Source organism: Tenrec ecaudatus, chromosome 2, assembly GCF_050624435.1.
Source record: "Tenrec ecaudatus isolate mTenEca1 chromosome 2, mTenEca1.hap1, whole genome shotgun sequence".
NCBI classification, from domain to species: Eukaryota; Metazoa; Chordata; class Mammalia; order Afrosoricida; family Tenrecidae; genus Tenrec; species Tenrec ecaudatus.
In genome coordinates this window covers 138,050,822-138,070,454 of record NC_134531.1, presented here as the reverse complement: position 1 = coordinate 138,070,454, position 19,633 = coordinate 138,050,822, and the positions used below count along the sequence as shown (strand labels likewise).

General features: G+C 44.3%; 1 pseudogene; it reads right to left on the bottom strand.

Annotated features, from left to right (window-relative positions):
• Positions 1 to 626: 626 nt before the first annotated feature.
• Positions 627 to 1,477, bottom strand: LOC142440118 (SREBP regulating gene protein pseudogene; annotated as a pseudogene).
• Between the last annotated feature and the right edge of the window lie 18,156 nt (positions 1,478 to 19,633).

The window sequence follows — 19,633 nt, the reverse complement described above, 5'->3', positions numbered from 1 at the left end:
CAAGGTAGAGTCGGTATTCTTGGTCAATACCTACTATGAATGTTTCAATTTGCCTGTAGTCACCCTTACTCACCGCCCAGCACTAACTGAACTCTACACAGGAGGCAAGTGAAAACACCATGGCGTGGGCCAGGTGCACCTTAGTCCTCAAAGTCACATTTTTGCTTTTTGTAACTTTTTATTTATTTTTTTACTTTTCAGGTGATTTTTTTATGTCACAAAATGTTGGTGTCCAGGGACCCACTCTGAAAGATGCTGTTAAAATAAAAAATAAACCCCTGGAGAGAAAATCCATGTTCTTTTTAAAAAATTTTTCCATGTTCTAAGAGATGAGATATTTTTAAAAGAAATGAGATATTTTATCTGGGCAAAAAGGAGGATAATTTAGCTCAAGAAATGCAAGAACAACAACAACAAAAACCCACAAATTTCCCCAGAAAATATTCAACTAGAAAGGCAAGGCATTTTCCTCCACCAAACATTTTAACTTTCCTACACGCCACAGAAAATCCAATAAATAATTTTACAGTGGGTGGGCCTCCATCCAAAATGTCAGAAAACCTGAGTTCCCACATGGAGGTAACACGATTCCCCCTTCCCTTTGCAGGTACACCGCAGAGTCATCCTCAGCTGTCTGCACCACCTGTGGACACTTTAGCGGGGCAAGCAGAGCTGGAGCTGCCAGGTGGTGTTGAAGGTGCCCTTCTGTAGGTAAAGCCCAGGGACCAGCGAAGCCAGAGAGAACTCCATGGGAAGTGTTGGAACCAAGGCTTTCTCCACCGCCTCAGTCTCCTCCAGCTGTAGAGTGTGCAGTGTGCACAAATAAGGCTGGCTTCGGCAGTGCCAACCTCACCCGCTTTGTGCCCCTGTGCCCGCCACGCAGGGAAGAGCTCCGGAGGACTCTCTCCATGGCAGCATTTTGCTATGGGAGCCCTCTAGGCGTTCCGGGCTGTCCACTCTGGAATGAGAGTCTGCATTAGCCAAGCACCACTCAAAGAGATCTTCCAGGGGCATGAAGGGTTAGGGGATGCCCCTGCTGCCCGAGTAAGGAAGAGCTCCGGGAGAAGTTGCTGGCCGGGCTGCGGGCAGCAGGAGGCGCAGCACTCAGAGGCCCTGCAGCAGCCATTAGACAAGCTGCCGCTGCAGCAACACTGCTTTGTGCCAGGGACCTTGACGTTACAGCCGCCGTTCACCAGCAAATCCTTCCTTTTCACATACCCATCCAAGTCCATCCGGGAGGAGGCGCTGCCCTGGAATGGAATTCCTACACTGATTGCTGGGCCCACTGCTGTGGCCCAAGTTACACTGCGCTTTCCAAGGAAGGGGCTGGGCACCGTCTTGAACGCGGAGGAGCTTCCTGTCATTGCATTCTGCCGCTCCCTGAAGGTGCTGGTGATGAGCGAGAGCCCGAAGACCAGGGCAAGCACCCATCTCGTCCTCAGCAGCCACGCCACACCAGGACCGCCAAGGTCACCATCCCGGAGCCATCGCCAGGCGCAGCAGCCCGGGCATGAAGAGCAGCAGGCCGGGGGCTGGGCGGCATGGCCCCTACGCGCCCAGCAGTTCCACTCCGGGCGTTTTGTTGGTTTTTTTTTTAACTTTAAAAGAGGTTTTTGCAACAGATTCACCCAATGCAAAACACCTTTTGATTTCTTGACTGCTGCTTCCTTGTAGTTACTTGGTTTTAATTGACTTACAGGTTATTTAATCCAGGAGAGTGTTCTGTGTTTTGGTTCCAGGTCTGCGGATGGTGTGGGAAGGTGAAGAGTTTAACAATTCTTTTGGTTTTCATAGACTCTAAAACTTCTCCTTTATATTTGCTTCTCTGGGCACCAGCTGACCCAGGAAGTCAACTTTCTCTGATGACAATGGTGCTTTTAAAACTGCAGGGACTCCTCAGATATCTGTCTCGGCAACTGAATCTCACTTTAATCCAATTTAGGCCTTGAAACTGGAGGGGCAAGTGAGAAATAAGACCCAAAAAACCGGAAAAACAAAGTGAATATCTTGAAATATTACTGAAGCCTCTTAACACTCGAAATTTGTTGTTTCCGTGTGATGCAATTAAAACTGGAAAGAAGCCAAGGTGGGGGTGGGGAAAGTTTTGCAGAGAAAAGAACATTAAGCTATCATGTGAGAGTCCTTGGAAAAAGAGTCCTCCCAAGAGTCTAGGGAAAGGATTCACGGTAATTTCCCAGTAACAAGAAGACAGCATCTTTTTCTCTTTGGAAATGCAAGGTTTGTGCCTTTTGCCAACATAAGAAAAATTCTCAAATTTGGTCCCTCATCTCAAAGAAATTCACTGCTATTGAGTCAATTCCAACTCACAGCAACTCTATGGGACAGAATCAAACTGCCCCCTTTGGATTCCCAAGAAGGCTGCAAATCTTTATGGGAGCAGCAAGCCTCTTCTTTCTCCCGAGGCGCGCTGGCTATCCGCCAGAGTTAGATGATGTCAGTCTGACCACTGCGGAGGCTCTTTTCTTTTTCTGTCATTTCTCCTACTCTCTATCATTTCACAACAGGAGTGGTCAAGTAGCTCCTCCTACCCCTGTGTCAGGGGAAGCCAGCCCCTAACACATTATTATGGGGCCAGTAGGCGAAATTGTACAGCGATAATAAGTAAAGATCATAGTAAAGTTACGGAGAGCATGAGAGATAGAAGAGAAGTATTGAAATAAATGGAGTCAGACACAATTCATGGTAGCATGCTCACCTCAGCCCTGCTAGATGGTCCACATGGAGGGAGAGAGATTTAATGCTAGCCAGGCCTTTTATATTCTCTGGGGATGTGCAAACCCCCTAATTACAGGTGAGGACACTGGAAGGGGCTGTCCTATGGGTAATACAGTAATGAGAGTGGGGTGGTCTAGGGACATACACACAATAGGAAGGGGAGGCATTGGGGTTATACATGTGACAAGATGGGCAGATCCTAGGTTTAGGATGGCGGCTTAACTTTGACCTATTCCCTAGATCTCCATAGGAACCATTATCAGTAGGGTGTAAACCCCACCTACTGGAACCAAATAGACGACTGCAGGCTTCCATTGTCTTTAACAGCAGGGAGTGGGGCCTGCCATAGAGTCTGACAATTGCTCACCCTCTGGGAGGATGTCTGAGATCATCTGACCTCCCCCCACACCCCCGCATAAAAAAATGATGTTCCGTAGAAAGAAACTCTTTTGAAAATGATGGTGGCAACAGATGTACAAATGTGCTTGACACGATAAACGGATGTATGGGATTTTTATAAGAGCTGTTAGAGCCCCCAATAAAATAATTAATTTTTTAAAATTATGTCTGACATCCTCTAACTTCACCGGGTTGGGTGGGGGTGGGGAAAGAGCAGGGCAGGCAGAATCAAAACTAACAGTCCAAGATTGATTCCTGTGAGACAGACATGTCCCCAACCTCCAAGCTTTTTAACTGATTTGGGTACTAACCATCCAATCTGATGAATGCACTTTCTACTTCTCTCATAGGTTCAATACTGCAATGGTCACACAGGACGCAACAGACAATGCTAGAAGTCACCAGGTTTAATAGGAACGAAAGTTACTGGTAACAACTGAGAGTCAGGAATGCTCAGGATACAATTCTTCAACTAGGATCGCTTCCTCATAGCAGAGTCCCTATCTGTTCGCACCCAGGCCCTTGGCCTCTCGAATATGCAGCCCTTTGCCGCTGTCCTGATTGGGCAAGCGTTAGAGGGCTCCTGCAGTTCTGCTGATTAGGTGCCCACAGGTACCCTGCTCATTTAGTAAGCCACGGCCACAGTATTTGGCTCTAACTCCATAGATCAGCACACCTGGCTGTCCAGTCTACCCTCTCATCTGGTGTTCGAAGACACCCCACTCTGCCAGCAAGCTTTCTGCCTGCACTCACCTTTCTCACACCAGGAGCCAGGAAGCCCTTCGCTCTGGCTTGGTCCCATTCTGCTACAGCCCCTTCTGCTGTTTGCCCTTTCTGTTCCTACCCCTTCTCTGCCTCTGCTTCTCGCTGCCTCTCCCCACCTCCCAGTCTCTGGAATCACAACACGTTCTCTCCTGGATCCAGAAGTTCCAGCACTGAGATCTTGGCTCACACTCTACTCCTGGCTCTTTTTTCTTAAGGGTTGAGATCCTCCCTCTTCTACCTCTGAGATGGCTCATTTGAAACTGTAAGGTTTCTCTCTCCGGGACTAGATTTCAGCCTCGGTCCTTGGCTCCGCGTGAGAAAGATTTCACGCCGAAGCCGGGCTCATGATCTAAGTGAATTTAATGAGTTAAAAGAAGTTTCAGGTTTTACACGGCACCCATTAGGATTCCTTTGACCATGCGGCCTGGCAGAGACTGCCCCAGGTCACGCAAGGATCTCTCTCCTCCCACGAAGAGAACCAGACCACCCAAGCAAGACCAGCCCCTCTTCCTTCTGGTCCCTGCCTTTTCAAGGGTTCCTGGAGGAGGCGTGGTGAACGACCCCAGGTCGATCCCACTGGCTGAATTGCAGTCACCTGGCCCAGGTGGGCTGCTCCATGTGTAACGCCCATCTGGACCCACCAGTGGGAAAATCCAGCTTTTGTCCTTTGCTTGCTCTCCTGGGCATGCGTAAATTGGACTTCCCAATTCCCTAGGCTAAGCTACCTAACAAAATCTACCCAGTTGGCAAAACCGACCAATTCCCTCATCATGGTTCCATACACCTTACTTGTCTGGTATCACTCCAAAAGTGCCCCTTTTTTTTACCTTATTAGCAAGCTATCCCATTCCCTTAGTGGGCCACAAACACCTCACATTTACATAGTCCTACTCCTTCATTTGATGGGAATTACAAAGACTATGGCTGTCAGGGGAAGCCAGCCCCTAACACATCATTATGGGTCCGGTAGGCGCAATTGTACAGTGATAATAAGTAAAGATCATAGTAAAGTTATAGAGAGCATGAGAGATAGAAGTGAAGTATTGAAATAAATGGAGTCAGACACGATTCATGCTCACTTCAGTCCCACTCGATGGTCCACGTGGAGGGAGAGAGAGATTAAATGCTAGCCCAGGCTTTTTATATTCTCTGGGGACGTGCAAGGCCCCTAATTACAGGTGAGGACATGCGTCACAGGAAGCGGCTGTGCTATAATAGGAAGAGGGATTGGGGATATACATGTGACAAGATGGGCGGATCCTAGGTTTAGGATGGCAGCTTAACTTTGACCTATTCCCTAGATCTCCATAGGAACCACTATCAGTAGGGTGTAAACCCCACCTACTGGAACCAAATAGACCACTGCAGGCGTCCATTGTCTTTAACAGCAGGGAGTGGGGCCCACTGCAGTCTGGCAACTGATGGCCCTCAGGGAGGATGCCTGTGAGCATCTGACCTCCCCCCGACATATGGCTAACTCACGGAAGCGCATACTGGTACCATGATTGAGGCAGAAATTGCGGGCAGAGAGACAAATGAGCAAGCACATAGCCAAATGAAGCCCTACCGACAGATTTGCCTCTTGAAGCTGCTGGGGAAGAGTCTTTCTTCCCTGGCTTAAAAATCTACCTTTACTGAGCCCTAGTGTTGCTAAGCTGCTAGTCAAAAGGTCAGCAGTTCAAACCTACCAGTCGCTCCCCAGAAGACAAATTTGGAAGTATGCGTTTGTAAAGATTTTTAGCCTTGGGAATACGGTGGGGGCAGTTCTCTGTCCTACAGAATTGCTATGAGTCAGAATGGACTCCCTGGCAGTTGGTTGGTTTGGGGGTTTCTATTTATTTTTTTGGGTTGGGGTTTTATGTGCTCCTTGGAAGCTCTTAGTTATTATGCAATAGCCCCAGCCTTTCATGTTTAGAGAAATAGCTCACTGCAAAGAACCCCCTTTTCTTTTATGACTTAGATAGAATTCACAGATGACTCTTGTTCATCTAGCAACAAGGCCAGACACAGACCTCCTGCGTTCTCATTCTTTGTCTCATAAATGGCGAACTGACTTGATTTTCCCTCTGAAACTACCTGGACACAGAGATAGAAACTTCCTGCTCATCCAAGACTTTCCCTGACAACAAAAACAACTCCAACTGTAAAATGACTCCATCTCTAAAGTGTCTATTAAGGTCAAAAAGAAAACTACCCTGCCAAACACTCTGATTAAAAAAAAAATCCCCCCCCCAAAAAAAATCCCCTAGTGTTTCAATTTTGTCATACTATAGAGTTGTAAGACTGTATTCCCAAGGCTCCAGTAAGCATATTCCTACCAGAGAGATAGGTCTGTGGGCAGGACACTAGCCAGAGACTACTGACTTGGTAAAGGGCCTCACACTGTGGTTCTGGTTCTAGGTGCCTAAAGCTTTCATATGTCTGGTGCCCCCAGCATTCATCCCTTAAGTCTTCTTTTTAGCAAGAGAAGGTTTTTTAATTTTTTTAATTGACTTTCTGTCACTTACAAAGAGTCCTGGCAATAAATCCACCATACTTAAAACTCATGATATGCTAGACAAATTCAAAGTAGTTCATGGTAATGGTTGAATCACATGACAAGTGTAATTAATGTCATTGAACTATATGCATGACAATTATAGAAATGGTAAATATAGTTATTGCTTATGTATCCAATGTGTATCTAATTCTGACTCCTAGTGACTCCAGATGACAGAGAAGAATTGCTTCATGGGTTTTCCCAGGTTATAAATCTTTATAAAGGCGATCAGCAGTCCTCTCTTGCAGAGTTACTGGGCGCAACCTGCAGACCTTACTGTTCACAGCCAAGCACTTAACCATTGCACCACCAGGGCTGCTTACTTGGATGCCACAGTTAAAATAAATGTTGAAAATTACACCAGGTGTAATAGGTATTGTTAGATCTCTCTGGAGCTAGATCTATACCTTGGTCCTTGGCTCTGTGAGAGAAAGAATTCACGCCAAAGCCTGGTTCGTGATTCAAGTGAGATTTATGAGAGTTAGAAGAAGTTTCAGGTTTACACGGCACCCATAGGACTCCTCCCGACCATGCAGCCTGGCAGAAGCTGCTCGGAGTCAAGCAAGAGGTGCCGCTCGACTCTGGGCTCCTGCCTTTTCAAGGATTCCACGGGAGGCGTGGTGGACAACCCTTGATCGACCGATTGGCTGAATCAAATTCACCTGTCCTAGGTGAGCCAATCCAGGTGGCCTTGGTGGGCCGATCCAGGTTCAGCAACCACCCATGCCTACCGGCGGGAAACCTGAACCTCTGAGCATGTGCAGTGAGCCACACCTTTGTTTCCCTGGCTTGGCCCTCTGGGCATGCGTTAATGGACATTCCCCAGCCCTACACTAGCCTACCTAACAGTATCTTCATGTAAAAATATTGGGGATTAAAAGTGTTTTAGGGTACAAGACACCCCAATCTCAAAACTAATTTAAGAAGAACATTTATTGTCTCAAAAGGAACAAAGACACAGACCCATTCATCAGGATGAGGGCAGCCATCAGCATAAGGACATAATGGTGTCCAAGGAGTCTCAGCCAGAAGCTCTCTAAATAAGACCTGAAACAAAGGAAACTCACTAATTCATGACTGGTGGCAGATCAATACAGGACAGTTCCAGGTGGGACTACAGAAGCATGATGGAAACACGTCCATCGTGTTCTGTAAAGAGCTTCCACGCTTGAGCCGAGGCTTTCTAACCAAGTCAGGGCATGACTCATGAGTATGAAACTCCCAATCTGATCATAAAGGACACACCTGGGCCAGCCCTTCCCTGGGCTGGCTGCAAAAGGGTAGAGGTCATCCGCTTTCCAAAGCATTCTGCCCGAGGGCAAGATTATCTACATCTTTGGTGAATAATCAGAAGGAATTCAATGAAGGTTTAATCCTTGTGGGAACGATTCAGTCAATTTTGGACTTTTACTGTCATCAGCTGGCTGCCGTGCATGGATGCCAGCTCCGAATAACCCTGAAGGACAGGACAGATCTACTCCAGTGGGTTTCCAAGACTGACTCTTTAGAGGAGTAGAAAGCCTCATCTTTCTCCTACTGAGTGCCTTGTGGTTTTGAACACTGACGTTGGAGATTAACAGCTCAGCAAGCAACCCACTTTACTTCTGTATCCGTGTGCTCAGAATTTAAGGTCTAATACAGGCTTTCTACGCCCCTACGTCTTGGAAAGAGTTCTAGTCCACCGTGCAAGCTCGCTGTGGGTCCGAACCCACTGGATGGCAGGGAGGGGTTCATTTCTGGGGTGATCTTCAAGTGGCATAAATCTTTCCCAGGTGTGCTTTCTTCTGTGTCTGCTCTGCTTGATCACTCAGAGGTGATTAGGCTCAAGACACACCCTTGAATTGATAGGGCTAATTAACATAACAAATAAAACCATAGTCCCATTTGAGATGGTATCCCTAGGAAAAATACAAAGGAACTCACTGCCTGCAGAGTCAATTTTGACTCCTTTTGACCAACCCTCGGAGCAGGATTCTAAAATATCTTTTCAAAACAATGAAAAACTCACTGCCACAGATACTCACAAAACCAAACCTAAACAATTTTACTGCCATCAAGTAAAGTTTGACTCACGGCAACTCCATCACACAAAGAACTTCCCTTGTGGGTTAACAAGAGTAAGTTGTGTTTTTTTTTTACTGTAAGTCTTTACAGAAGTAGAAAGCCTTCTTTTTATTCCTCAGAACAGCTGGTGGTTCTGAACTACAGACTCAGCGGCTATCAGCCCATTACACCAAGGACTCACTGTCATCAGTAGGGGGACAGTTTAATCTAGAGCAAACCGTTATTAGACATACCCACCACTCATCTGTCAGTCTGTCCTGCTGTGGTGGCTGTGTGTGGCTGTGATGCTGGAAGCTACGTCACTATTTCAAGTGCCAGCAGAGTCACCCAAAGTGAATAGGTTTCAGCAGAGCTTCCGGAGGACGGACAAGGAAGAAGGTCTCGGCTCTCTACTTCAGAGGAAGTAGATACTGAAAACCTTATGCACAGTTTTGGAACATTGTCAGATTATGAAGGCTTAATGAATGGAAGCAGAACATTGTCAGAGTGGGCACAGTCAACTTTAGTGGCTAATGTCATCGCTAAAGAGCCCTTGGGGGTGGCGCCTTTGGGACCATCATTGGCGAATTGGGCGCAACTCAAGGTAAAGAGAACCAGCTGCAAAAATCTGCTCATGATCAGACTTATGATGTACAAAGTATGAATCTGGGAAAATTGGAAATCATCAAAAGTGAAATGAAATGCATAAAGATCCATACCCTAGACATTAGTTAGCTGACATGGACTGGTATTGACCATTTTGAGTTGGCAAATCATTGGACTTGCTCTGTTGGGAATAACTCAAGCAAAGGCATGGCTTGGCATTCATTGCCCAAAAGGACATTGCAAAATCAATCACGGAGTGCAATGTTGTCTGTGACAGGCTTCGATCTAGCCACCTTCACAAGGGAATCCAATAAATCAAACTGTATTCAAATGTATGCACTAACCACAAAAACTAGTGATGAAGAAATTGAAGAATTCTATCCAGGACTCAGAGTTTTCTGACCTTGACAGGCCATGAAAGCAGTTTTATCTTGTGTCAGAGGGTGCTTGAGAGTGAATAGCTACCCCTCCCTTAGCTACTCCAGTGGGGGAGCCTATCTCTTAGGGAGTCATTGGTCCTTCCTGAATGCGTTGGTGGGAGGGCCCTGAAACCAAACCTGTAAGCTTTCCCAATGTAAACATTGAGAGCTTCACCAGATCTCTGTAAAGTGTTGAAGAGCAATGATGTTGCTTTGAGGACTGAGATGTGCCCGATCCAAGTTATTGGCAATTTCAATTGCTTTAAATGCATGTGAATGTTGGACTCAACTGTGGGATACAGAAAGATATTTCCCAAGTTCTCTCCCCCAAATATATGCCAAACCTAGCTGCTTGCTACACATGATAAATGACTATACACTTGGAGGTCAGAGGTTATTCTCCCTCAGGGTTATTAGTCATCTAGAGCAATCAGACTGTATAGTCTGTCCCACCCTAAGTAGGGCTCACTCCCTTCTGATAAGGATAGTAGTAGATTGTTTCCCTTAAGGAGAGCCCAGGGAGGGCAAGCCCACTCAAGGATGACCAAGGTTAAGCTGCCATCTTGAGTCTAGAGTCCGCCCATCTTGTCACATGTATACTCCCTAGTCCCTCCCCTTCCTATTACATGTACACCCTAGCTCATCCCCTTCCTGTTATACTTATGCCTACTGTACATCCCCTTCCTGTGATGTGTATGCCTATTGTACAACCCCTTCTTGTGATGTATGTCTTCTTTACCTGTAATTAGGGGGCATGCATGCCCACAAAGATATAGAAGCCTCGGTTAGTAAAAATCTCTCTTGCTAACTCCTGCCCTCTCAACTCTCACCTCCACGTGTACCACCAAGAGGAGCTGAGGTGAGCATGCTACCATGAAATGTCTCTGACTTTTTAATTTTACTCTATCTCTCCTATCTCTGTATAACTTTATTATAATCTTTTAACCATACAATTGTGCTTATGAATCTGGGATAGTGTGAGGAACTGGCTTCCCCCACAATTGAACAAGGAAGAACAAAGAAAAATTGATGCATTTAAATTATGGTGTTGGAGAAGAATATTGAAAGTACCATGGACTGCCAATAAAACCCTTAGCCAATACTGATGTGAACACACAATATAACCATTGGCAATATAACAGTATAACCATTGGTAGTTCCTCAAAACAAACAAGATATGGACTACCATTTGACCCAGCAATTCCACTCCCAGATTAATACCCCTGAGGCAGACTAGCAAAAGAAACTCCATTTTTGTAGGCTGCTAAGTAACTTGCCCATTCCTCCCTCCCCTTATGCGAGTCTCTGCTGGTCATTAATTTTAGAATGTACGCCCATGTTCCCAGGTTCTCGACTAAAATTAGTTTCAATTATTCTTCAGTATATCGCTTGTTCTGATTCAATATTGTTCCCTTGGATGTTGTAATCTGAAAGGCGTAGTTAATTTTGTTATTATAACCAGGAGTTATAATCAATTTTGGTACTGTTTCTTTTATGATAAGAAATGTACTTTGTAATGCATGACTGCTCTTCTTGAAGTTACAATTAATCCATTAATTTGCATTCTGCTTTTGTTCATGCTTGCTTGAACCCTAGACAGGTGATAAATGAGCTTTTTGGCTTTAAATGTGAACTGAGCTATGGATTCGGGGCTGCAATCAAAGAATCGCTTTTAGATTCCAGCAGTCCAGTTATAACCTAATAGAGACTCCTCTAAATTATCAAGACATTATAGTGGCTGTCATTTCTTTGAATCCGCAACACCCAGAAAACCTAAAAGCAAGGACTTAAAAAGAGACTTGTACACCAATGTGATGTCAAAGTGCTCCTTAGAATTTGTGGGAAATTGAGGATCAGGAAGAGAGTGTATACTGACAAAATTTCTATGCTCTTGATTAAAGAAGCCTGGGAGGCCCTTCGGGAAGGAGGGAGGCCTTCATATTTGTGAACTGGAGAATAGTCCCAGTCACATTCTCCTATTTAAAAATCACCCCACCCCAACCTCCACACTCAGAAAATATATTCTCTCCCACTCAGACCTGGTTTCTGAGATCATGGAAGAAGTAAGCATCTAAAAACTTTTGTCTGCTTTTTATTTACTTCTTTCAATTACATAAACATCCCTTAGGTTTTGCGCTGGCTCCCACAAAAATTGAGCATGGCTAGACGAAGTCTCATGTACTTTGGCCATGTGAGAACGGTCCCTTGGAAAGGACGTTGTGCTTGGTCAAGGAGATGGGCAATGAAAGAGAGGAACGCCCTTGAAGGGACAGATGGACCCAGTGGCTGCTACTATGGGCTCAAACTTAACAATTGTGAGGATGACACAAGACCAGACAGTGTTTCCTTATGTTGTATATAGAATCGCTAAGAGTCAGAACCAACCCAAAGACACCTAACAATAATAACAATCAATCTTTGTCTTCCCCCATTTTGGCCTTTGGATCACCCAAAACAACCCCCCTCACTATCCTTAGCACTAAAGTTATGAGGTGGTAGTTAACAATAACAGATAAAGAAATGTCTGCCTTCAAAGCGGGTGCATAAGCAAATGTGGTGAAGAAAGCTGACAGTGCCCACCTATCAAAAGATATAGCATCTGGGGTATTAAAGTCTTGAAGATAAACAAGCAGCCATCTAGCTGAGAAGCAACAAAGACCAAGTGGAAGAAGCACACCAGCCTGTTTGATCATGAGGTGTTGATAGAATCAGGTATCAAGTATGAAAGAACAAGAAATCATATCATTGTGAATGAGGGGCAGTGCAGAGTGGAGACCCAAAACCCATCTGCAGGCAACTAGACATCCCCTTACAGAAGGGTCATGGGGAGGAGACAAGCCAGTCAGGATGCAGTATAGCACTGAGGAAATATACAACTTTCCTCTAGTTTTTTAATGCTTCTCCCACCCCCACCCCCTACTATCATGATCCTAATTCTACCTTACAAATCCGGTTAGACCAGAGGATGTTCACTGATAAAGGGAATTCAGGACAGATGAACCACTCAGGACAAATAATGAGAATAGAGATACCAAGAGGGTAAGGGGAAGGTGGGGGAGAAAGGGGAAACTGATCACAGTGATCTACATATAACCTTCCTGGGGGACGGACTACAGAAAAGTGGGTGAAGGAGACATCAGACAGTAAAATATATGAAAAAATAGTAATAATTTATAAATTATCAAGGATTTCTGAGGGAGGGGGAAAATGAGGAGCTGATACCAAGGGCTCAAGTAGAAAGAAAATGTTTTGAGAATGATGAGGGTAACAAATGTACAAATGTGCTTGACACAATGGATGGGTCTATGGATTGTGGTAAGAGTTGTAAGAGCCTCCAATAAAATGATTTTAAAAAGAAAGAAATATCTGCCTTAAGCATTGTACTCATTTTAGAACTTCCTATATGGGATCAAATTGTCAACAGCCACTTGAAAGATTAAGTCCGAACATTGGTGGCAGTGAGTTTGTGTTCATGGGGAAGGAACAACTCAGAAAAAGAGGGTGAGAACATTTGCTGTAATGTCGCTAAACTGTACTTGTAGAAATGGTTTAAGTGACTATGTTTTGCTGTGTACAATCTAAACAACAAAACAAATTATATTTTTTAAAAAAGCCCAAACGATCAAATCATCAAGTTGTTTACAGCTTTCCCAGGAAATGGTTTCAGGAAATGTCAAACCAGCTGTGCAAACGTAAGAAACCCTCTGGTGTTGAAAACTCGGGCACAGGTACCTTCTCGAAGGTTACGGGTGAAGTCTCCTAGTCTCTTTCTTCCAAAGGAACAAGGCACAAAGTCACACACCAGAACTCATTTCCCTATAGTAATTAGGAAAAACAATGCCTATTACCTGCCAGTACTCACAGAGGGATGTTTGAGGTTTTCTTGAGAAATATAAGTATCTCTTAGTATCATAATGAAACTTTAATTAAAACATATTTTAAAACACCAGAGGCAATATTTCCCCGGGGAATTTTTCTTGTCAATGTCAGTGTAAAGAAAACTACAATCCTCACAACTGGTCCAGTAGGTAAACATCATGGTAAATGGAGAAAAGTTTCAAGTTGTCATGGATTCGTCTTGCTTGGATCCATAATCAATGCTCATCATGGAAGCAGGAGTGAAGAGATGAAATGCATTGCACTGGGTAAATCTGCCGTACAAGACGTCCTTTAAAGTCTTAAAAAGCAGGTATATTATTTTGAGGACTGAGGTGTGCCTGACCCAAGCCATGGTATTTTCTTTTTTTTTTAAATCATTTTATTAGGGGCTCGTACAATTCTTATCACTATCCATACATATATCCATTGGGTCAAGAGCATATGTACATTTGTTGCCATCATCATTCTCAAAACATCTGCCTTCCACTTGAACCCTAATATCAGCTACTCATTTTCCCCCTCCCTCCCCACTCCCTCTTACTTCATGAGCCCTTCATAAATAATAAATTGTTATTATTTTGTCATATGTTAGACTGTCCGATGTCTCACTGCCCTCTTCTCTGCTGTCCATCCCCAGGGAGATTCTTGTAATCAGTTTCCCCTTTCTATCCCACATTCCTTCCATCCCTCCAGGCATCGCCACTCTCACCACTGGTCCTGGAGGAGTCATCTGTCCTGGATTTCCTGTGTTTCGACTTGCTATCTGTACCAATGTACATCCTCTGGTCTAGCCAGATATGTAAGGTCGAATGCCATAGTATTTTCAATAGCCTTTTATGCATGTGAAAGTTGGACAATGCTGAGGGAGACCATCTAAAGTACCATGGACTATCAAAAGAAGGAACAAATCTGTCTAGATAGAAGTATAGCCAGGATGCTCCTTAGAGACAAAGGTGGCTAGACTTTGTTTCACGTACTTTGGTACTTTGGATATGTTAGGAGAGACCATTCCCTGGAGAAGGACATTGTGCTTGGTAAAATAGTAGGACAGTGAAAAAGAAGCCCTTGATGGATTGACACATGTCTGCATTGATGGGCTCAAACATAAGAGCAGAAGAACAATTGTGAGGATGTTTAGGACTGGGTGGTGTTTCATTCTGATGTTTATAAGGTCACTATGAGCCAGAGCTTTTTTTTTAAATCATTTTATTGGGGGCTCATACAACTCTTATCACAATCCGTACATACATAGATTGTAAAAAGCACACTTGTAAATTCATTACCCTCATCATTCTCAAAACATTTGCTCTCCATGTAAGCCCCTGGCATCAGCTCCTCAATGTCCCACCTCCATCCCCTCTCCCCTCTCCTTCATGAGCTGTTGAGAATTTATAAATTATTATTTTGTCATATCATACACTGTCCGACGTCTCCCTTCACCCACCTTTCTGTTCTCCATCCTCCAGGGAGGAGGTTATATGTAGATCCCTCTAATCGGTTTCCCCTTTCCACTCTGCCCTCACTCCACCCTCTCGGTATTGCCACTCTCACCACTGGTCCTGGAGGAGTCATCTGTCCCGGATTCCCTGTGTTTCCAGTTGCTATCTGTACCAGTGCACATCCTCTGGTCCAGCCGGATTTGTAAGGTGGAATTGGGATCATGAGAGCTAACTTGATGGCACTGACAGCAGCAGTTGCTAAGAGAACTGAGAAGCTGCAATGCTGTCTACAAGCTGGGCCCTTTCACAGTAGAGAGGTCAGCGGAGACCAAAGGCAGATACCTTGTGCACAGCCAAGAAGAGTCATGGCTGGCTGAGAAATGGGTTCTTGCATAGACAAGAAGAGGCCTGCGTGGCCTACAGGGGGTAAATATGGCCAGAGAAATCCTGTCCTAAGAAAAACAAGAGAGTCCAAGGGAAGAGGTGAGAGAGTTGTCCTGTGCTGAAGAAAGGACGTGCTCTGAGCTTCAGGGGAGACTTTCAATCTGGTAAATCAGGATCCTTTTTGATCCTAATCCTGAATTGTTCCTTCTGCTTCCAAGTTGATTGTGATCCCAGGTTGTAGCCACTAATAAGCCACTTAATTATAAGTACGATTTGTGAGCTCTTCGTAGCCATTGCAATGAATGACAGAAGCCAACAGAGAAGTGGAAAGTGTCATGGGAACAGGGACTGTGTGGAGAGAAGACTAGCATTGGAAGTGATGAACTTGGAGGTCAGAGTTAGGTGAGACTTCCACTTCATAGGAACCGGCTTGGTGCTCATCTGGTTCTCATCGCTAAAGATCCGAGAGAAGTCCCAAACACTCGTGTTTTCAACTCTGTCCACAATTAACAAGCATTACTTGGATTTTAAAAGCACAATGGGAATTGTAACACTTTTACCCAAGCTCCTTCAGCGTTGAAATCATCTTGTAATTCCATGAGACTGTGGCGTGGAGAGGCTGGCCTGTCAGGGAAATTGGATGCATGAGGCCATGTCCTGTAGAAGACTGAGAGAGTCATTGATGAATTCCACATGGATTTTTATAAAACAGTCTGTACATATCTGACTTGGAAATGAACATGTGTAGGCTTAGAGCACAGAGGTTGATTATCCCTGCCAGAAAGGGAGAGTAACTGGGGGGGAGGGGGGGAGGCAGGACTTTAAGTTCCAGGAGCGTCCTTTGTATTTGTTGTATAACATTTCTAAATGTTTGACCACTTGGAGGCCTTTGCATAAAGCCATTTCACCTCTCCTATCATATCTAAATGTAAGCATTTTACATCAAAAGGTCCTATAGAAACAGAGTATTGGGGAACTGATTACAAGGATCCACAAGTGACCTCCTCCCTGGGAGATGGACGGCAGAGAAGGGGGGGAAGGGAGACTCCAGATAGAGCAAGATATGACAAAATAACAATCTATAAAGTATCAAGGGCTCATGAGGGAGGGGGGAGTAGGGAGGGAGGGGAAAAAAAGGAGGACCTGATGCAGAGGGCTTAAGTGGAGAGCAAATGCTTTGAGAGTGATTAGGGCAAAGAATGTATGGATGTGCTTTATACAATTGATGTATGTATATGTGTGGATTGTGATAAGAGTTGTATGAGCCCCTAATAAAATGTAAAAAAAAGGAAAAATAAAAAGAAAATGATTAGGGCAAAGAATGTACAGATGTGCTTTATACAATTGATGTATGTATATGTATGGATTGTGATAAGAGTTGTATTAGCCCCTAATAAAATGTTAAAAAAAAAAAAAAGAAACAGTGTTGTAGAGACAATTATAGTAGCTATAGTTAGGTTAAAATGTACCACTTTTGGCCCAATGAAAGGTTGCTTTAGTTTAAAAAAAAGTACAGGGGGACTACTGGTAGATGAAGCCTTTAGTGAATTTCCTCTGACCATAAACCAGGGATGTGAATGACCTTGCTCTCATGCAGAGTGCATTGGAAGGCGGATTATGGCAGATGTAGTTAGGTTAAAATGTAACACTTTTTGTTTTAATGTAACACCTTATCATTAGATCTCCCCTCTGACCCATCTCACATTTGTTCTAGTTTTTTACTTTCTGCTTTCTTTTTAATTGTGGTTTTCTTTCTCTAGCTTGTTTTGTTATTGTGGTTAGCTTTTTGGTGTCTTTGTTTTGTATGGTTTTGGTATATGGAATCCAGGGTAGCTGAATCCGTAGAGACTGCAGCTCTTGGCCGGGCTGGTGGGGGGGGGGGGGTGAATGGGAAGTACAAGAAAGAAGTCAATGTTCTGAAACTGACTGTGGGGTGATTGCACAACTCTCCTTTATATGACTGAACTACTGAATGCACATTGTGTGGATTATGTCCCCCAAAATAAACTGGGTGTTTCTTTTTAAAGTTCTGTACTAGTTCCTGCTTCTGGATATAGTAGATATCGCTTAGCTTCTTTGCTCAACATTTATTCTCTTGAGGGACTCCGCTCATCCTCACTCTAATGGACTGCTAATCGCTAACAGTTCCTGACCAGGGAACTTTAGTGTGGAGAGGAGGCCCCAGGAACCCCAGCGGTGGAATTTGGGTCAGAACTGGAGCATGGTGTTAATAGCCAAGGAGGTGGCGTACAAGTTCCTAGTACTGAAATCAGGATTTTTCTGATTCAAAATATTCTCAAGGCTTGGGTATAAAAAATCAAGCCCTCCTAAGCTTGTGACTGCAGTTTGCACCCAACCATCCAGAAGGCCCTGTTCTTGCTCTCAACATTCTAACCACTCAACAAACCTGCCACCATGGAGTCCTTTCTGACTCACAGCAGCCCCTGAAGAAGGCTTCTGAGGCTGTACATCTTTACAGAAGCCTCCTTTTTCTCTCTCAGAGCATCAGGTGGTTTCTAACTGCTGACCTTGTAGTTAGCTGCCCAATGCATAACTGAGGCTCCATGGTTCTCATAAACAGGCCAGGGCAAGGACAGGAACCAACCAGCCAACCATCCTGGCCAATAGCAAGGCAGCTCTGAGAGGCAAAAAAAAAAACCGCTCCCTCCCGCCTTTTTGGTTCAGCTCACTTCTTCCTAACCCCTAGTTCATTCATGCAACATACATTACCACAAAACACTTTGGGGGTGGGAGGAGCAGGGCTTCTCAGAACAAAGGAGTATCCTCTGCTTAAAGACAAGTAGTGCATTTATTTAACCAAGAGGAATTGCTGAAAGCCAGGTGGGGACTGAGCATGATAGTGGGACAGGAAGAAAGTCAAGGGAAATAGAGGAAAGAGCTGGGAGGCAAAGGGCATTTATAGAAGTCTACATAAAGACATGTACATATGCAAATATATTTATATATGAGGACGGGAAATAGATCTATGTACCTATATGTATAGGTTTAGTATTAAGGTAGCACAAAGACATTGGACCTCCACTCAAGTACTCCCTCGATGCAAGAATACTTTCTTCTATTAAATTGACATTCTATGATGCTCACTTTCCCAACACAACCGCTGAAGAAAAAGTGGGTGCACAACTAAATGTGGTGAAGAAAGCTCATGGTTCCAGCTATCAAAAGAGATAGCATCTGGAGTCTTAAAGGCTTGAAGGTAAACAAGTGGCCATCTGGCTCAGAATCAATAAAGCCCACATGGAAGAAGCACACTAGCCTGTATGACCACGAAGTGCTGAAGGGATCAGTTATGAGGCATCAAAGAACAAAAAAGTCATATCGTTGTGTGCTCACCTCCATGATACGATTGCCGAGGACAAATGGATGTATAAACAAATATGGTGAAGAAAGCTGATGGTGCCCAGCTATCAAAAGGTATAGTTCTGGGGTCTTAAAGGTTTGAAGGTAAACAAGCGGCCATCTAGTTCAGAAGCAACAAAGTCCACATGGAAGAAGCACACCAGCCTGTGCGATCACGAGGTGTCGAAGGGATCAGGTATAAGGCATCATCAGAAAAAAAAAATTTTTACCATAGTGAATGAGGGGGTTAGTGCAGAGTGGAGACTCAAAGCCCATTTGCAGGTCACTGGAGATCCCCTTGCAGAGGGGTCTAGGGGAGGAGATGAGCCAGTCAAGGTGCATTTAGTTCCTAAATGCTTCCTCCCCCTTCCCCCCCCCCACCCCGCCCCACCCACTATCATGATCCAAATTCTACCTTGCAAGTCTGGCTAGGCCAGAGCATGTACACTGGTATATATTGGAACTGGAAACACAGGGAATCCAGGGTGGGTGATCCCTTCAGGTATTAGTGGCAATACTGGGAGGGTAGAAGGAGAGTGGGTTAGAAAGAGGGATCCGATTACAAGGATCTACATGTGACCTCCTCCTTGGGGGATGGACAACAGAAAAGTGGGTGAAGGGAGACATTGGAGAGAGCAAGATATTTATAAATTATCAAGGGCTCATGAGGGAGAGGGGAGTGGGAAGGGAGGATAAAAAATGAGGACCTGATGCCAGGGGCTTAAGTGTAGAGCAAATGTTTTAAGAATGATGAGGGCAATGAATGTACAGATGTGCTTTACACAATTGATGTTTGTATGGCTTGTGATAAGAGTTGTATGAGCCCCTAATAAAATGATTAAAAAAAAGTAGGGTGTTTACTCTGGCTAGGCAGAAATGGCATTTTTCACATGAATTTTGAATTTTTACATATTAAAAGCTATTTTGTTTTTATTTATTTTTACTACTTGAGATTTAAAAAAATCATTTTATTGGGGGCTCGTACAATTCTTATCACAATCCATACATCCATCCATTGGGTCAAGCACATATGTACATTTGTTGCCATCATCATTCTCAAAACA